Below are 19,512 nucleotides of genomic sequence, written 5' to 3'. Positions count from 1 at the left end.
GTTCGGCTCTCAAAGCTTCAGCTTTTCGGCCTTCTCGAGACTTACTCTGCAGATGCAGAGAACGCTGACCTTCTTATTGCTCCTGGAACGACTATCTCCGGCCTGGCTCCCACACCTGGAGCGCTCTCCCTCCCCTCCTCCTATGGCTTCCTTCAGGTTCCAGCTACAAATCCCACTTTCTAGAAGAAGCCTTTCCCACTCCCACTTACTACCGCTGCCTTCGCCCCGCCGATTTTTTCCAATTTCCCCTCTTTCTATCTTGTTTATTCATATTTGACATGTCTCCTCCACTAGGTTGTAAGCACCTTGAGGACGGGGACCAACTTCTGCCCTTTTATTGCATCCTTAGCCCTTATCAGAGTGTCTAACACAAAGAGATGTTTAATATTGCTTATTGCCTACGTTCATCTCGGAATCTGTTTCCAGAGTAAAAAGTGCAGGAGAAGGAGGAGAGATTGGGTCGGGAGCCTGGGAGATATCATAGTCAGTGTTCTTTCTACTGCATCCCACCCAAGGGAGTCTCGAGAGCTACCAAATTACCTCCCCAGTCAACCTCCACCCAAAGCGAGAATCCTTTGAATAAGGTCATTCCGAACACCTTCACTGATGGAAAGTCATAGGGCACGACCTCAAGGACACTCTCCGCCACATACCAAAAGAACAAGATGGATGGTGGCTAAACGGCATCGATTCAATCAAGAAGTTCGAGTCCTGAACAAAAGGTATGGCAACTGTCAATGCTGAAAAATTACCCATGCATATATCTTATAAATAAAAAGCTATATAAAAAAGAAAAAAAAAGAAGTTCGAGTCCTGGGATGAGTGTGGGGAGGAAGGAAAAAGATGGCGTCCTCCCAACTCCCAGTTCCTCCAGATCCCACCTCTGGAAGGTGAAGCCACCTGATTTCTGGAACTGAAGACTCCACAAAGATTTACTGCCCTTGCCGTGCCCCGGCCCAAATCATTCTCTTCAGAGCCCCCATCCGTCACTCCTTCTTCCACCTTCTGGGACCAGAGAGAATGTATATCATTCCCTCCTTCAAACACTCCCTCCATCCCACATCTTCCCTTCTCCAGGCTAACATCCCCCTTTGCGATGACACGGACACGAGGCTCTCCACCCTGCTGATTGCCCTCCACTGAATAGTTACTAGCTTGTGGACATCTCCTCTCCTACACCATGGAAGCCACAAGTGACCACAACATACTCCGGAAAGGGTTCGAAGAAAGGATCTCACTGGCTTATTCCTAGAAGCCCAACATCTGGGTTTTGCCAGCTGTCCCCCTCACAGTTGCCTCCCATTAAGCCCGAAGTCCTCCAGTCAACGATCTCCGAGCCCCAGCGGCAAGCTCCTGAGCATGTCCAGTGTCCCAACAACGGGCCCGACGGTGGGATGCAGCTGTCTGTGGGTGGGGCAACGTCGCTCTGGCCCAAACGGGCGAGCAAAGTTTCACGGGACATACCGGCCGGAGCACACTCGTGCCATCCATCCTCCCCCGTAATCCCCCTCCCAGCTGCTGGGCTGCCTTTAAAGGGGCCGCGGGCTCCCCTTCCCACCCAGACTTCAGAAAAGCATTTAATCAAAGTAATAAACTAAGCAGAAGCGTATCACGATCAGAGCATTAGCCTCAGATGTCACACTCCCATTTTCATTTAATCCCCATTCCAACTTCCCAAGCAGAAAACCCCCATTCAGGAGGGTGTCCATTTCTCCGGAGCTAAATCCGGTATCTAGCGCTATGGGACCGGGCTTAGCCTTTCCGCCTAAGTCGCCGAGGGACTCGTCCCAGCCGGAGAAGATCAAGACGGGCTGGTGAGCCTGGTGCTGATGAGGCGGACACTAACTCTGCCCCTTAGCGGGGGACTTAGCCTTGGAGATGTAGACAGAAAGAAGGATTGATGAGATCTGCAAAGTTCTTAGCCCAGATCTGGCACATAGTAGGCACCGTAGCCGTGCTGACTGTCCTCCTCCTCATCAGATAAACTAGTCTCTATTCTCTGGAAGTGAACCAGATGGGGGGTAGGGAGGGGCACCTGGATGTAAAGGATCCGTAGCTACGGATTGTACCATAGGATAAGTGTTATAGAAGCAGAGAAGATGGAATCACAGTATTTTTTAAATTAGTTTTTTCAAAATACATGCAAATAAAAAAGTTATAATAAAGAAAAAATACATGCAAAGATAATTTTCAACATTCACCCTTCCAAAACCTTGGGTTCCAAGTTTTTCTCCCTCCCTCCCCTAGACAGCAAATTATTCTAAATAGGTTAAACATGTGCAATTCTCCTGGCAGTTTTTGAGAGCTGGAAGGGGCCTTAAAATCAGGCCTCAGGCCCCAGATTAAACCCATTCCACATTCCCTTATCCTGACTACGACTGAAATTCTGGTGACCAACGAGCCCTATCTTTGTGAGGACGATCAGGGGGTCCTAGAGGTGGAAGGAAACTCAGAGGCCAACTAGTCTAATTTTTCATTTAACAGATGAGGAAACTGAGACAAAGGGAGTATTTTCTTAAGAACTGAAGAACAACAATTCAACTTTCTCATTTACAAGGAAGGAAATTGAAGCCCAGGGGAAGTAAATTGCCAAAGATAATTCAGCTGGTGACTGTAAAGAGGAAAATCTGAAGCCAGGTTTTTGGACTTAAAATTCAAATTTCCAGTCCCTTCCCGCCTTGTACCATGAGAGCACGTTTGGTGCCCGCTCTGGTGCTCTGGTGCCCGCTACATCCTTCCATATTTGGTATTTCCAAGTCCCAGCCCAGAGGAGCCAACACAATGAGGACGCCATATTGGGTCAGGAACCCTGGCTAGCGGGCTTCATCTAGGAAGCAGGGCAGAGGGGATAACTCGTACACTTGGCTATCCACAGACCCTGGGGCAGCTGGGCTGCCTTCCCATCACTGTCTCCCCTTTATTCATTTCCAGCATTACTAGCTCCCCAGATAGGAAATCCTAGGTTCAAATCTGACTCTGACACATACTAGCTCTGTGACCCTGAGCATCATTTTGCCTCTCTCACCTTTAGTATTCTCATCTGTAAAATGGGGATAGGAATAGTTATAAAAAATGAATATCAATGAAAGCCATGAAATAATTAATGGAGCCAATCACTTAACCTCCTTAAGCCTCAGTTTCCTAAGCTGTAAATGAAGAAGTCCCTTCTAACTCTGAGGTTATTCAATTTGAAATCAGTCCATTGATGACATGTAAAGCTAAGCAATAATTCATGGAATCAATAACTTAGTATCCTTAGGCCTCAGTTTCCTAAGCTGTAAATGAAGAGACTAGCCAAAGTCCCTGGTGTTATTCAATTTAAAATCAGCCCATTGATGACATCAAAATCATAAGGGCTTCCTTAGCCTTTAAATAGTCCATTCTCCTAAGTAGGTTAAAGATTTCCCCTACAATCTTGTTTAAATGGCTAAAAGTTATTTTAGCATTTTTTTTAAAGCAACCATTAGCCAGCCTCTGACTAATTTATCACAAAATATGGAAGAGGGAGATCTGTGACAAATGTCATTGGTGGTAATACCCAAGACTTTCTGGGTCAATCGCCTGCCTTTATGCTAAAGTAGGGAATGGCGTCTTTCCCGTCCCTTTTGGAATCCGTTCGTGACCCCACAAAAGCCAAGCACGGCCCCATTAAGCCCCCTTTCTCCCCCTGCCACCTTCCCACCTTAGCTAAGGACTTTTATGCTTAAGTCTTTAAGAGAAAGAGCCCACCGGGCTAAGGGAAGGCTAACTAATACCACTTGTGCCGCCATCTTGGCCAAGTTACTTCCCACTCATTCTCTCCTATGAAATGGGAATGGCTCTCCTGACCATCACCAAGAGTTTGTGTCGCATTAGTCAAGCCTCCCATCTCAGTTTCCTCATCTGTAAAATGGGCTATCTGAGCTCTGAGTTCCCTTCCAGTTGTAGATTGAGGATCTAGCAGGGGAGAAAGTTCCAGGTTCCACCACTTCAGATAAGCAATTATACTGCAACTTCCAGCTTTGGCGAGTTATCTGGGGCCACTGGGAAGCTACTTATCCAGGGTCACACAAGTCTCCCCAACTGCATAGCCAGTGTTAAAGACTTGGAAGTTCTGTGAGTTCAAATCTTCCATCTGGTAGTATGGATGACTTAGTAGCTGGATGATCCTCCTTTCTTTCTCATCTCCTGTCACTTGGGAGTATCTCTTCCCCACTCAGTAAACTGCACTGGCTCCCTATTACCCCCAGGAGCAATACAAAATTCTTTATGTGGTATCTAAAGCCCCTCTTCCTACCTTTCCAATCTTCTTTGAGCCAAAGACAATGAATGAATGGCTTCCTGCTATTCCTCTCCCAGGGCACTCTCCCAACCCCATCTCTGCCTAGGCTGTCCCTAGCCTCCAGCCCTCAGCTGCTGGCTTCCTCCAAGAAGGGCAACATGTCCCTGTCCTGTTACACAATTGTCTGCGTAGTCTTCCCCGTTAGAACACGAGCTGAAACGACCCTTTTTTGTAACCCCCGGACTTAGCAGCAGGCCCCTTTTAAATAGAGGTTGGCGGATTTGCTAACCTGATCTCTTTGGACCTCAGTTTCCTCATCTGTAAACTGAATGGATTGGTCTAGATCACCTCCAAGATCCTGTCCAGTTCTGAAGCCGAGATCCTGGAATCTCAGGCTTGAGAGGGCCCACAACGCTTGGCTACAGCTGAAGCATCGCTCCCCCTCCCCGTATCCGCACAAGTGGCTGCTATAAGGGAGAGGGGGCTGAGGGGTCCCTCACAAAGAGGTCAGCCCCTCCTAAATCCCTTCCTGACCACCTCCGGCTCGAGCTCCCCTGCCTCCTCCACCTCCAGCACATCTGTTGTGATCCCTGAGCTTCAGCCAGAGGCACCTGAACTCATCTATCTCTGCCCTGACAATTATTCTGCTCCCTTAGAGCTCCAGCTAAAACTCGGCCGAGACAGAACAAGTACCTGATCTGTCCGGTGAGACGCGGGGAGATGGGGGAAAACGGACAGAAAGGTCGAAGGCTGGGCTGAATTTACGGGGCTCACCGGCCTAGCGGAAGGGAAGAAGAATAAGGCACCTACTATGTGCCAAAGAGACTTACAAATATCTCATGGGAGTTTCACAACAACCCTGGGAGACAGACAGGATCGCCATCCTTATTTTATAACTAAGGTAGTGGGATTCGAACTCAGGGCCGCCTCTGGCCCCTGGCTCTTCCCCAACTCTTGTTTCTTAGGAATTGGAACAAAGAAGAGAGGATCCTTCCAATCCCTCCACCTATAGACACTTATCGTACACCTGTCATCGGCAGGCACTGCACTGAGCACCCACTGCGAACAAGAGAAAGGCAAAAGCTTTTGCCCTCAAGCTTACATTCTCTGGGGAGACGTGCATAGATATATTCAAAGTAAATTGGAAGTAAGATGGGGGAGAGTATTAAGGATGGAGAAGGCAGCTAAAGCGATGAACTTGGACTCTGGAAAAGCTCAGAAACCTACCAGCTGTGGGATCCTGGGTAAGTGACTTCAGCTCTCAGTTTCCTTCTCTGTGAAATGGGGATAATCATAGCCCCTATGTCCCAGGGTTGTGAGATCCAGTGAGATAACCTCCATAGGCATTTTGCAAACCTTAAAGTTGCTCTATAAGGGTTGATCAGAGGATGAAAAGGAATCAGGGAATGCTTTACATACGGGGTCTTGGGATGAGTTTGGAGGAAGCAAGGAGACCCTAAAAGGAAAAACTCAATGTTTGCTGGGTAAGCATCCAACGGATCCTCCCAGGATATGGGATCATGGGCTCTGAGGCAAAAGAGACTTTCTAGGTAATCTGGTCCTTTATCTAACATATGGGGAAACTGAGGCCCCAAAGATTATGGGGTTTGCCTAAAATCACACAAGTAAGAGGCAGGGGCACCTCTTGAACTGAAGCCTTCAACTGAAAACCTAGTGCTCTAGGCCAAGAAGCAGCCAGGGGGCTCCAGGAACCGAATTCAAGGTTCTTGCCTGGCCAGGGGAGGGATCAGAGGAAGGGAGGTGCATAAAGAAAAATGAATCCAGCCATAAAGCTAGGCCCTGGCCCAGAAACCTCAGGCAGAGAAGCAGCTTAACCAAGTAACCCAAATCTAGCCCAGAAAGCTCGGCTGGACTCTCCCATACATCCCTCCCCTGCTCCCATCTTGCCCAGTTTTCATGGAACCTTAGTTCTTCTGTCAAGGGCCAAAGTTCACCTATCAACGGGGAAAAGAGGAGGCTGGAGAACAAGGGAGGGGCCAAGTCGCTTCTGAGGGGTCCCACATAAGGATTCGTGTTTAGCAAAGGAAGAAATATGGGAGGATCCTCACTCGTTACACGAAGATCAACAGACACAGCCAACAGTCCTGGTTGGCATCCTGCCCTACGGTGTCACCAGGCCCCAACCTTGCCCTTTCCCTCTCTCCAGGACCCAAATAAACTCCTGTCTACACTATCCAGGGCGGGACTTTTTTTCTGTCCATCCTGGCGAGACCCTCAGGAGATTTCCCATTTTCTCTCGGGAGACAGTCCCCAGCCCCTTTTCTGATAAAAGAACAGGGTTTTTTGAGTCTTTCCAGAGTGTTTGCTGCTGTTGGAGTCCAGGTTATCTCTCTGAGAAGATCAGGTCCAGGAGGGACATCCAGACCGTGCCCCAACACCCCCACCCACCACCTCCTCCCTCCGGGGGCTGCTGGCTCAGTGGTGAAAGCCAGAGAGTGACGGGGCAGCTTTTCAGAACTCGCCCATTGGGGACCCCTGGGCAATAGTCGATCCCAGTCTACACCAACTGCTCCACTCTGACAGCCTCAAACCAACTAACGGGGCCTGGACTCTGAACATGGCTGCCCCTCTCGCCCCTTCCTGACTCTGGTGATAAAGCTGGTCATGAGACAAAACCCAAGATGATTCCCAATGTCCCAACAGGGCCCTTCCGGAGGTAGGGACAGACGGGCCAAATAGAGTCTGGTCCCGGCATTCATCCCACCAGCGACTCGGAGCAGATCTCCTCAGCTCCTGCCCGTCCTGCCAGCTGCTCCCCTGGAAAATGGAGCCAACTAACCCCATCTCCCACAAGGACCCTCGGAGTTACGGAGGCACCTACCTAACAGGGCCAGAAATTTAGGGCTGGAAGGAACCTCGGGGACCGAGTCAGTGCAATAATCTTCAGTCAGAGTCAGAGACTCTTCCTGACCCCATTTGGGATTTTCTTGGCAGAGATAGTGGGTGGTTGGCCATTTCCTTCTCCGGCTCATTTGACAGATGAGGAAACTGAGGCAAACGGCGGAACCAGCTGGGAAGGGTCTGAGGTCCCATTTGAACTTGGGAAGGTGCGTCCCTGACTCTGGATCTGGCTTTCTAGCCACTGAGCCCGCTAGTTGCCCCCTTTCCCCCCTCATTTCTGAGGTGGGAAGAAAATGCTAACCCAAGGTCACACAGGAAGTCGGGGTCGGTTATTACTCTTATTATTACTGTTATCCCAGTCTCAGAGCGGGGGATTCTGAGATCAGCCGGAGGGAGGATTTTCTGAGTTCGAATCTTGGCCCAGAAACCTGCTAAGTCTGTGGCCCAAACCTTGCAGGGAGTCAGCTTCCTCCCAGTCTCAGCTCCTCACACAGAACTCTTTCCGAAGCTACCGCCTGCCCTCAGCATCCCCCCACCCCCCTTGTCCAGTAGCCCTGGAAACCAAAGGCGGGGGTCAGAAAGGCAGAGGGAGCCCTGACTGGAGCGAGAAAGCCGGGCTAGGAGGGAGCTCCGGCCCAGCGGGGTGCGCCGCCTCAGCCGAGGGGCAGCAGGACAAGGTCCTGCTCCATCCTCCGGGGATGGCCCGGGTCTCGGAGCCCTCTCCCCCCACCCGAACGGGAGGGCGGCCTCCGCCTCGGGACCCTGCCCGCTCAGGGCCTTCCTCCAAGGTCCAGCCCCCGGGGGTCCGGGGCTGGGGGAGGGGGCGCCTCCAGCCCCCCCCCCCCCCCCCGGGCTCTCCAGAGGATCCGGCTCTGCTGGAATCTCGGATCCCTCCTCCCCCAAGTTGTCCCTATTAGCCGGGCTCCCCCCGGCCAGCCTCAGCCCGGGCTCCTCCTTCAAGCCCCACCCCCTTCACCTCATGCTTAGTGACCCCACTTCCGGGGGCTTGGCTACCACCACCAAACAGCCCAGGGATGGTAAAAGGGAAACACTTTATCTGTGGCCCTGTGTCAGCTGCCACTGGGGGCCGGGAGCTTCGGGCCGGGGGTGGGGGGGCCGTCCTGGAGGGCCGGACCTGCCCTCCTCCAGGTGCGGGCTCCCCCCTCCCTTCCCCAGCCAGTCCTCCCGTTGCCCCCCAATTTCGGGCAGACTCCATCTTACCCCCGCCAAGAAGCCAGGAAGGAGAACTCCTGGGGGAGGGGGGTGTCACCCTCCGGCGGCTCTCCAAAGTCAGCCCCACGGCACGGCCGCTCCCCAGCCCCCAGCCGCTCCTCCCCCGGGCACGGTGGCCCCGGCGCTGGGAAGAGGAGGTGGGCTGGGGGCGCCCGGCTGGGGCTGGGGCGCGGGAGGGAGATGCCCCCGGCCCGAGCCCGGCTCCCGGGCAGGACGAGCGGGCTGGAAAAGTGGCCCGGAGCGCCCCTCGGCCGCGGAGCAGCTGTCCCCGGCACTTCACTTTTCTCCTCACCCCCAGACTGGCACCGGGAAGAACTGACCTCATTCCCCCAACTGCAGCAAGCCTCTGTCCTCTTCCCTCTCCCAGATCTCTCGAGCACCCCCCCCCCCCGGCCGGGCTCGCAGGCTGACAGCTCCGGATCCCGCACATCACCCCCTTCCCCCTCCCCTCCCCCCGCCCTCCGCAGGTGGAGGTAGGAAGTGGGGGTGAGGGGAGGCCCCCTCCCCCCACACCACCATTCCAGCCGCGACCTCCCTAGTCACGTGTCTCCCAATGCACCCAAAATACAGAGCCAGACAGATTTTGTTCCCATCGCACGGGAGGGGAAGGGGGTGGGGGGAGAGATGGAGTGAGGGGGAGGGTGGGGGGACGGCCTCAGCCCACCCGCCCCCCGGTATAAAAGTTTCTCTTACCTCGGAGGATCCCCAAGCACTCCTGCCCACCGGCGCCCCGGCCCCAGCTCGCTCCCGGCCAGGACTCAGCCTCCCGCCGCTGCCTCCTTAATTAATCTGGGAGAAAGGGGAAGACGAGGCAGAAGGAGAGGAGGAGGGGATGGGAGGAGGGAGAGAAAGACCGGGGGAGGGAGGGAGGCAGGGAGAGGGGAGGAGGAGGAGAAGGAGAAGGAGGAGGAGGAGGAGGGGGAGAAGCTGCGGGGTGGGGGTGGGGTAATCTCTCCCCCCACCCCCCCAGCCTAGGCACGCAGGGGGGCGGGGAGCGGACGGAGCCCCCGCTCCGGGGGCTGGGAGCCGAGCGGACCGAGCGGAGCGGGCTGAGGGTGGGGGCCGGGCCGGGCCGGGCCGGGCTGGGCTGGGGGGGGCTCGCTCGCTCTCGCTCTCCCGGAGCTGGGCCCCCCCCGCTCGGGGCTGCAGCAGAGAGGAGGGGAGGGGGGGAGAGAAGGGAGAGAAGAGAGGAGGAGAGGAGGAGAGCGGAGAGGAGCCTCTTTGTTCTGTAATCCCAGTAAGATTGCAAGCCATTCGCCCCGTCTCTAATCCCAGCCCCGCTCAACAACCACCTCGATTGGCTGTCATTTACATACAGGATTAGCCCGAGCCGGCGCCCGGAGAGCCCGGCCGGCCGTGGGGACCCGGGAGGCGGACACCCGGGGGTGCAGGGAGGGGTCCCGGAGGGCGGGAGGAGCGGCACGGCGCTCGCCCGCCTGCCCGCACCGGGGCTGGGCACACGGGGGGGAGGGGGGAGCCTGGCAGGCTGGGACCGGCTCCCCGAAAAGAGGGGAGACGAGGGAAAGGGGGGGCGGTTCGGGGGCGCGGAGGCTGGGAGAGAAAAACGACATGGGGGAGGGGTGCACCGGAGTGGGAGCAGAGGGGCCCCCGGAGCCGGGGAAGGGAGGCCCCCTTGGGGAAAGATACCTGGCGGGGGGAAAAAGCGGGGGGAGAGCACCAAGGATACACGGGGAAGGAGGGAGTAAAAATCTTAACAATAATCCCTAGCACGAGCGGGCGCCCGCAATCTCTGCTCAGAGGCTGAGGGCAGCCCCGGGAGGAAGCTGCCCGAGGATTATCGCCTCCATTTTACAGACGGGGAAACTGAGGTCTGGCCATTCGCGCCAGTTTGCGCTGCTCTGCTCGGTGTGGACAGTTCATTCCGGCTGCGTGTAGGAAGGACTGGGCCGGGTGATGGGGAGGCAGGGGCAAAAAGGAAAGGCCCCGACCTCAGCGAGCTTCCGTTCTAGCGCACGCAGACATGTCCGCAGATAAGGAAACAGAGGGGACCCGGAGCCACTTCCAGAGGGACGGAGGATCTAGCTGGAGGTCCCCCTCCTGGGGGGGCGTGACAGAGGGCTCCCCTCCTCCCCCGGCCTCCTACCCCGTGGACTCGCAGACACTTGCAGGGAGGAGTTTGCACGAAGCCCAAACTTGGGGAGCCGCTCTTAGGGGATGCGAAGCTTTAGGGAGGTGAACACGAACTCGCCACATGGTCACTGAATGGAGGATTAGGAGCCAAGGGGACCTCCGAGACCATCTAGTTTAAGCCTCTTGTTTCCCAGAGCAGGAAACTGAGGCACAGGGAGGGGAAGATTACATAGGAACCGGGGGATGACCGGGACAGGGGAACTTCTCTCCTGGGCTGCCCCCTTTGTAGGGAGAGGGAGGAAGCGCAGGGGTCAGGAGGGGAGCTCTGAGGCACCAGGAGGAGCTCGGGGCTGGAGGAGCTCGGTTGAGGAGGGAGGCTGGGAGGGAAGGGGGGGATTCACATTCCTCACTTTAGGAAGCTGAGGCAGGCCGGAATCGCTTTGCATGCCGGTCCCCTGCCTCCAGGTGCTGGTGGCCGCTGGGTCCGTGCCCTGGGGGAGGCGAGCAGTGGGGGGCGCTCCCCATGGGGAGGGGGCCCCAAGTCCACTTAGAGATTGGACCTCAAGACTGTCTCTGCTCTGAGTCAGCTGAATGAAGTCATTCCCGAGGGGGCCCCAACTGCCTCCCACGACCTTGTCTGGGCCTGCCTGCCTGCCCTCCTTCCTCCTGACACCCCCCCCCCCATTCCCTCCTTGTCTTCCCTTCCTATAAGACACCCCCACCCCCACCCAAGAGGGAGTCCGTGCTTTCTCCCTCCCTTCACTGAGCCGGCCTATCTGCTCCCCCTCCGCCCCACTCTCCATCACACCCTTCTTGTGCCCCCCTCCCCACCCCCAGCCCATCCAGGAGAGTCTAGGCAGGAAGCCCTTATCTGCCACTCTCTCTGCTTGATTTACAAGTCCCTCCACAATCTGGCCCCACCCTCCTAATCCACCCTTATTTCCCCATCCTCGCCATGGCCACACCCACCCTCCCTCCTTCCACTCCAGCCTGGCACGTCTCCCCACTATCCCCTGCCCACACCCCCTCATTCCCAGCCTGGCCCCTCCTGGAATGCCCTCTGACCAGCCAGAGCTCAGGTCTCGCCTCCTCCGGGAAGCCCTCCCAGACTACTCCAGCCCTCCTGGAGGGACCTTTTCCCGTCCCACAGGATTAGATGTTCTCTCTTAGACCGAGAACTGCTGTTTCAGGTGGTGCAGGGGCCTGAGAGCCGGACCTTTGAGGAAGCTCTGAGTTTGAATCTTGCTTCAGACGCTTTCTCTGAGCCTGAGAGCCCGCACTCCCAGGATTTCTGCAAACCTTAAATGCCAGTTCTCCATTGGGATGAATCTAGTTTCCCGGCCAGCCCCGATCTCTCTCAAGCAAACTCTTCCTCCTATTTTGCCTATAGCGGAGCCAGGCTCAGGCCAGGACAGCCCGTGGGGCCGGCCGCCTCTCAAGGTGGTAGGGAGGGTTAGGGTTGAATGTTCCCAACCTTACTGCGAGAAAGGAAGTCAGTCACAAGCATTTATGAAGCGCCTACTGTGTGGCTGAGCTGTGCAACCAATGAGGCAGAATGCCCCTGACTCCTACAGTGAGAAAGTCAGTCACAAGCATTTATGAAGCACCTACTGTGTGGCTGAGCTGTGCAACCAATGAGGCAGAATGCCCCTGACTCCTCCAATGAGGAAATCAGTCACAAGCATTTATGAAGCGCCTACTGTGTGGCAGGATCCCGGGGATACGAAGGCCAAAAAAGGAACCATCCTTTCCCTCACGGAGCCTGCATCCAAGGGAGAGGTCCCGATGAGGGCTGCAGTGAGCAGCGGGGCTTCCTTGAGTTAGAGCTGAGGGATGGGGAGCACTGGGAGAGGAGGGGCTGTTCTAAGCCGGCGCCACATACCACTGGGCATCCCCACCTTGGAGATGGTGAAACCGCAGCGGCCGTTCCTCACACACCCAGAATTACAGGCACTGGAGTGTGATGAGAAGCATTGTTGTGGGGAAGGAGGAGAGCAGGGGCCTACTTCTAGCTGGGTCACTGGGGGAGAGTCCCTTGAGCTCTCTGGGCTGCCCTTTGCTCCTGTGTAAAATGAGGTCTTGGGGTCGCTGATTTCTCAAGTTCCTGCAGCCCACGATCTAGGGCTCTGTGCTGGCACATACACACACACATGCACACTCACACACTCATACACACACACATGTGCACACACACACACACACACAACTGGAATCCTCTGGAAACCAGCCCCATCACTGAATGGGGGGGGGGCAGAGACACTGCACCCAGAAGTTCCAGGATCATGAAAGAGACTCCACGACCCTGTCCCCAGCGCTCCCAGGCAAGCGGCTGCGTGAGCATCTGACCATCGCTGATCCACAGACCTAGTCAGGACTCCCAGAAGCCATCTGGCCCCGCGCCCCCATTTTTGCAAAGGAGACTGGGGGAGAGGGAGGCAGCATCGGCACCCAGAACCTCGGATTCCGGAGCTTCCCGGCCCGGTCCCTCCCTGCCACCTCAGCCTGACCCTTAGGAGAGAGGAAAAGCTCCACAAGCCAGGAATGTTGGCAGGGCCACAGGACGAGTATCTTGCCAACCCAGTCACTGGGACAGAATTGATGCCGCGCCAAACGTGGGCCGCGGCTGGTGGGGCACCCGCCCCCCAGCGATCTCGAGCCCTTCCGGACGGCGATGGAGCCTTCCTGCTCAGACATCTGTGGCTGGGAAGGTGGGATCCCCGGGGGGAGGGGGACACAGGAGGGAGAGGTTCAGCCAACAAAGGATCCAGTAACCTGGGAGTGTGCTCTAGGAACAGCTCGCCCGTGGGGAGCCTGGGGGATGCGCGGGGAGCACTGCCCTCTGCAGGAGACAATCCAGCCTGCAAGAAGGAGGGAGACGAGATGGGGAGCTTGGAAGGGACAGTTACCCAGATCACCGAGTCCTGGGGGGGAGGCGTTGACCACACTGGTTTCTGTGGCTTTGCAGACCATCTCCTCTTCCAAATCCTGTGAGGAGTCACAATAAAGAATACTTTAGCCTCAAGACTGAGTTTAAATTCTGGGATTTCTACTTTGTGTGACCGTGCGTAAGTAATTTCACCTGTCTGGGCCTCGGTTGCCCCATCTGCAAAATGGGGGGTTGGACCGGCTCGGGGGTTCTTAACATCTGGGCTGTCACGGACCCCTTTGGATAATTAGTGGAACTTAGGGGCCCCTTCCCAGAATAATGGTTTCAAATGGATGTAATAAATAATAAACATGTAATAAATATGGATTTTAATAAATAATCAATATAATAAAAATGGGATTCCAAAGGAGATCAACGATCGTTAAATGTCATTATGGTGTTTTTTAAGTGAAGAATTCCTGGGTTTTGGAGGTTCCATTCTGCTCTAAATTTGATTCTCCTGTTAGTAGAATCATTATTGCCTCCAAGTAATGGGATATTGGTTTTTAAGGACCCTAAAAGGTGTTTGGGATAATGAATCTAGAACTGGAAAGGACCTCAGAGGTCATGTGGTTATAGAATTATCATCCAATCCTCTCAGTTTTACAAAAAGGGAAACTGAGGCGCAGAAATCACGTGGCCCCCATATGATGATAGGGCCAGCGATTCGGAGCTGGAAGAAACATCAGGATCAACTGATTCAACGCCCTCATTTTACAGATGAAGAAACAGGACCAGAGAGATGAAATGACTTGTCCATTATCGCCCAGATGTCTTTGGAAACCATCTGGATGTGTTCTTGGTGTTGAAATGTATGTTTTGGGTCTCTAGACTCTTGTTTTGGAGGGCCCCAATCCTTGAACGATTTTGCAGCTTAGAACATTGAACATTGGGCACAACAGCTGAAAGGTAAAGGGTCAGGTGGTTTACATGACCCCTGCCAACCGGAAGCAGGAATCAGTCACTTTAACCTGTGTCTAATGTCACATAAACAATGGTAGAGTCATTACGTGAACCTGGACCCACGGCTTCAGATTCAACGTTCCTAAAGGAAGGATTTCTCCACTGTGCCCCGCTGAGTCAAGCTCCCCACACCCCAAAAGAATCATTATCATCAACAACATTAATGGGCTGGAATAGATCAAAGATCTCACTACGTGATCCTTTCCAAGCCCATCTTCTTCCAAACTGCCCCATCTCTTGTCTAAGGACCCACCATCCTCCTAGATCTGGAGCATCAAGGTTCTCCTCCCTGCTCACTCTCCCTAATCGGCCACCAGATCTTGTTTTTTCTTTTCCATGACCCAAAGCCATCTTTTCCTTCTCTCCACTCAAACAGCTCTCTCTCTGGCTCAGATCCTTGTGTTCTGGACTCCTGGAACAGACTTCTAACTGGGCTCTCTATTATCTCTCCTCTTTCCAACCTGTTCTCTACAAAACTGCCAGAGTGATTTCCCTTAAACACAGATCTGGCTGCCATTTTCCTGCTTACTAAACTCCGGTGGCTCCCTATTACCTCTAGGACCAAATATCATTTCGTCTTTAAGTTATCCTTTTAAAACTTATGTTTATGTTTTGGTCAACTTGCTATGGGGGAGGGGATGGGGGGAAGGAGGGGAAAAATTGGAACAAAAGTTTGGCAATTGTCCATGCTGTAAAATTACCCATGCATATATCTTGTAAATAAAAAGCTATAAAAAAAAAATATGTTAAAAGAATAATTAAAACCAAAGAAAACTTCCCAAAAAAAACCTTATGTTTTACTTTGTATATTTTATGGTCAATGTGATTTGTATAGAAGCAGATATAATTTGTAAATAAGGAACTATGTATTGGGGAGGGATACTTTAAAATGTTTTTAGTGATAGTTAAGTGACTCAATGGTGGATTTGGAAAGACCAGATGTAGAACCTTCCTAGTCCTGTGACTGTGAACGAGTCCCCTCACCTGTCTGCCTCACTTTCCCCATTTGTAAAATGGAGATAATAATAGTATCTATCTTCTAAGGTTGGTGTAAAAATAAATGAGTTTATATTTGTAAAGTGCCTTCCAAACCTTAAAGTCTTCTTTAAATGCAGGTGACTGGTGTTAAGTGATTTTTAATGTTTGTCACACAGATGATGTCCAGTGTTTGAAAAGACTCATAGTGTTTCATTTCCTACATGAGAGGTACAGTGGATAGAATGCTAAGACCTGTGTTCAAATCCAGGCTCGGACACTCAGTAGCTGTGTGAATCGGAGCAAGTCATTTCACTGCTGCCTGCCTCGGTTTCCCCATTTGTAAAAAAGTAGATAATAATAGTGTTGAGGTTGGTTACAAGCAGACTAAATTCCCAGAGAATTTAGCAAAGTTCAAAGGGAGAGGAGCCAATTTTATCCAGTTTTTTATCATTGACATGCTGATTCTATGGCCCAGAGGTAGGGCCAGGACCAGGGAGTGGTCTTGGGATTTTGGTTCTCTCTGACTAGATTATCATCAGTCAGCAATGAATTGAGGGGTGGTCTATTCTTAGATTAGGATGGTGGGAAGTCCCTGAGGCAGATGCCAAAGCCAGAAGATTTAGGATTAGTCACTTATTATTAGAAGGGAAGCCCCTCCTAAAATCAGGGGACCACAAAATCATGGCCCTATCACATGGGTAGCATTTATCTTCCAGGGTTGTTCTGAGCATCAGATGAGATAATAATTGGAAAGCCCTTTGTACAATGCCCGACACAGGGTAAGAGCTATGTAAATATTAGTAGTTGTTATTATGATTATGGCCCTGGTGGCCACTGGCCGGACAAAGATAAAATAGGAAATGGTCTATATATTCAAGGTGCTTGCAATCTATTGGGAGATACGACATGCAAACAGACCGGCAAATCCATGATAATATGAAGGAGAGGGAGAGGAAGGGAACAAATATTTATTAATCACCTACTATATGCCTCTGTCCATCCTAACCTGTGTTAAGCGTTTAAAAATGTCATTTCATTTGGCTTCATGGCTGTTTTGGAATTGGGTGCTGTTATTATCTCCATTTTACAGAAAAAGAAACTGAGGCAGACTGAAGGAGAGAATATTACCAAGTAGGGGGATGGAGAAGGCTTCTGCGGGGGTACCAACTGAGCTAAGCTGGAGGAAGGAAAGCAAAAATTCTGGGAAGTAGAAGAGAGGAGGGAATGTATTACCAGCCTGGGGCAATGGCTCGTGAAAATACCAGCAGAGGTGACACATGGCTGTGGAATTTAAGGAACAGCTAGCAGTCCAGCTTGGGTAAAATTTTGAGAATAATAGGGAGTGTTGTACAATGCCTAGAGAAGTTCAGACTCCTATTTTTAGAGTTGGAAATGACCTTAAATGTTACAGAGTCTAATCCCTTCATTTTACAGATGGGGAAACCGAGGCCCAGTGATGTATCCGAGGTCACGCAGGGAGTGAGGGCCAGAGCTACAATTTAACCAGGGCCTCTGACTCAAAATCCCCCACTTGATCTGCTGTCCCACACTGCTTTCCTGGAGCCAGATTGGGAGGGCTTTAAATGTGAAGCTGGGGAGTTTGTACATAGAAGCAAAGGGTCTAGAGCCGAAAGGGACCTCAATGAGTGGTTGATGTAGGTGACCTTCAAGGACCGTTGGACACTTCCAGTTTCAACTCTATGGTCCCTAGCTAGAGTGGGCTGATATTTCACTCATTCATCCACCAATAGGGACAGCTCATCCTTAGGGTAGAATTCCACAGATTTAGGGATGAGGAAGCATAATCTCAGAGGTCTGCCCTTCTTTTGGTGGTAATGTTGAGGTTGGGAAGGGGACCCTAAAAGTTTTGGGGGTCACAGACCAGTGTCGTAAGGTGTCTCAAAAGAATTTGCAGGCTTGAACCCATTTTCTGGTCAAGAGGCAAAGTTTTATTATAATTGGAATGCCATTACAAGCGGGCTAAGTTCCAAAAGAAATTAGCAAGGAGACAGAAGCAAAGAGACACATTTATCCAGCTTTCTCTCACTGACACTAATTCTATGGCCCAGACGTAGGGCCAGGGAGGCGTCTCCAGAATTTGGCTCTCACTGACCGGATTATCAGTCAGCAGTGAATGGAGGAGTGGTCTACTCAGAGTCAGACAGATTGTTGTTCTTAGATTGGGATTGTGGGAAGTCCCTGAGGCAGACTCCAAAGCCAGGAGATTCAGGATTATTGACATTGTTAGAACAGAAGCCCCGCTAAAATCAGGGGACTACAAAATCCTTGTTGTCTCCCCTAGAAGATATATTACATCATTAGGATGTCCACACTGGGTAGCCCCTGGAATCCTGATGGATATATCCAGATGAACAAACCCTAAGTATTTTCAAAGGAATATTTCAAGAGGGAGAGAGTGGTGATAAGTGGGAGGAATTTGGGTGGGATGACACAAACTTGTACTTCTCAGTCTCCTTTGTTGGATCTTCATCCACATCCTGCCCACTGAGCATGATGTTCCTCAAAGCTGTATCCTGGATCTTCTCTTCTCTCTAACCTGTATCACTCATCCATATCATTAGATTTTGGGGGTTCCACCTTTCAATGATTCCTGGGTCACTATATCTGGTCCTAGTCTCTGTCCTGAGCTCCAGTGCCACATTAGCCACTATCTCTTGGATTTATTGTAGGCTCGTCAAACTCATCACAGCAGAACACTTGGTCTTTCCCCTAAAACCATCCCCTTTTCTGATGGTTCCTCTTACTGTTGAGGTCACTCTCAGATTTTCCATCTCGGGGTAATTGACCCCTCATTCTCACTCTCATTATCCAATTTTTTGCCAAATCTTGCCATTTCTATGTTCACAGTATCCCATTTATACATCTCCTTTTCTCCACTGATACAGCCCCTCCATCACCTCTTGCTTGGAATAGTTAACCGGTCTCTATTCCTCAATGTGTCTCCACTCCCATCCATCTTCTCCTCAGCTACCGAAGTGGTCTTTCTAAAACACATCTGACTGTATTTCTCCTTCTCTACTCCTCTGCCTCAACCATCTCCAGTGACACCTTATTATCTTCAGGTTCAAATAGAAGGTTTTCTATAATGGAAAACTTTACAACCTGACCCCTTCTTGCTATGTTTTATTCCCAGAATTTTATGATCCAAAGACATGGTCCCAGTTGAATGGAATGAAGTATGGATTGTAAACAAAGGAAAACCAGCAAAGGATATCAGCTTACCTGTCATTCACTCCTCCTATAAATTATAACAGAATAGGGAACCCTAAGAGGTCTGTTTAAATTCCCTGTTCCTTATTATTTTTAAATCTTTCCTATAAGTATTTCCTTCATTAATTTTCCTATTTTAGATTTTAAAATAAGTCTTTGTTGATGTCTTCTGTTTCTTATATCATCTTAGTTATCTTAAGTATCCCTCTCCCTCCCAAATAGACATCCAGTAGAACAGATAGTATTTTTTAGAGAAGAAAAAACCACCTGATTTATAGATTATGTTTATTGTTTTTCAGTCATTTTTCAGTTCCGTCTGACTTTTTGTGACTTCATTTGGGGTTTTCTTTACCAAGTATCTTTACCAAGATGCTGCAGTGGTTTGCCATTTCCTTCTCTAGCTCATCTAGCTCATTTTAATTCTCTTCTTTGGTTATTCTGTAACTCATTTTTTTAAAAAATAGTATGCCTCAAACTGAGGCAAATACTATGAAGTTACTTGCTCAGAATCACATGGCTAATGAGTGTCTGAGGTCAGATTTGAACTCACAAAGATGAGTCTTCTTGATTCCAGGTCCAATGTCCTAGTCACTGCATCACTTAGTCAATACATTGAAAAAGTCTGGAAATATATGCACTGAGTCACATCTGTGGACCTCCTAACCTCCAAGAAGGGTTAGCTTGGCGGTGTCTTCTTATCTTTCTTCAGCTATAATTTTGTCACATTTACATTTGAATTTTTTGGTGTTTTTCAACTTCATTGTGGTAGTTATAGTGTATATTGTTTTCTTTTTTTTTTAATAATAGCTTTTAATTTATAAGTTATATGCATAGGTACTTTTACAACATTGACAATTGCCAAATGTTTTGTTCCAACTTTTCCCCTCTTTCCCCCCACTTCCTCCCCCAGATGGCAGGATGACCAATACATGTTAAATATGTTAAAGTATAAATTAAATACAAAATA

The 19,512-nt window shown here is 51.2% G+C and overlaps 1 protein-coding gene across 4 annotated transcripts in view; it reads right to left on the bottom strand.

Moving 5' to 3' along the window:
• GTF2IRD1 (GTF2I repeat domain containing 1) overlaps positions 1–9,655 on the bottom strand; it is a 206,019-nt gene extending 196,364 nt beyond the window's left edge. The window contains exon 1 of one of the 4 annotated variants that reach the window (XM_051991956.1): positions 9,050–9,655. The gene's annotated coding sequence lies outside the window, so the exon portion shown is untranslated. The remainder of the gene's footprint in view (positions 1–9,049) is intronic. The other 3 variants (XM_051991955.1, XM_051991957.1, XM_051991958.1) reach the window with 3 other exon arrangements.
• Positions 9,656–19,512: the final 9,857 nt, after the last annotated feature.

The sequence above is a fragment of the Antechinus flavipes genome, chromosome 4 (genome assembly GCF_016432865.1).
Source record: "Antechinus flavipes isolate AdamAnt ecotype Samford, QLD, Australia chromosome 4, AdamAnt_v2, whole genome shotgun sequence".
Lineage (NCBI taxonomy): Eukaryota > Metazoa > Chordata > Mammalia > Dasyuromorphia > Dasyuridae > Antechinus > Antechinus flavipes.
The sequence above is the reverse complement of the archived record's forward strand: the minus strand, read 5'-3'. Positions and strand labels throughout refer to the sequence as shown.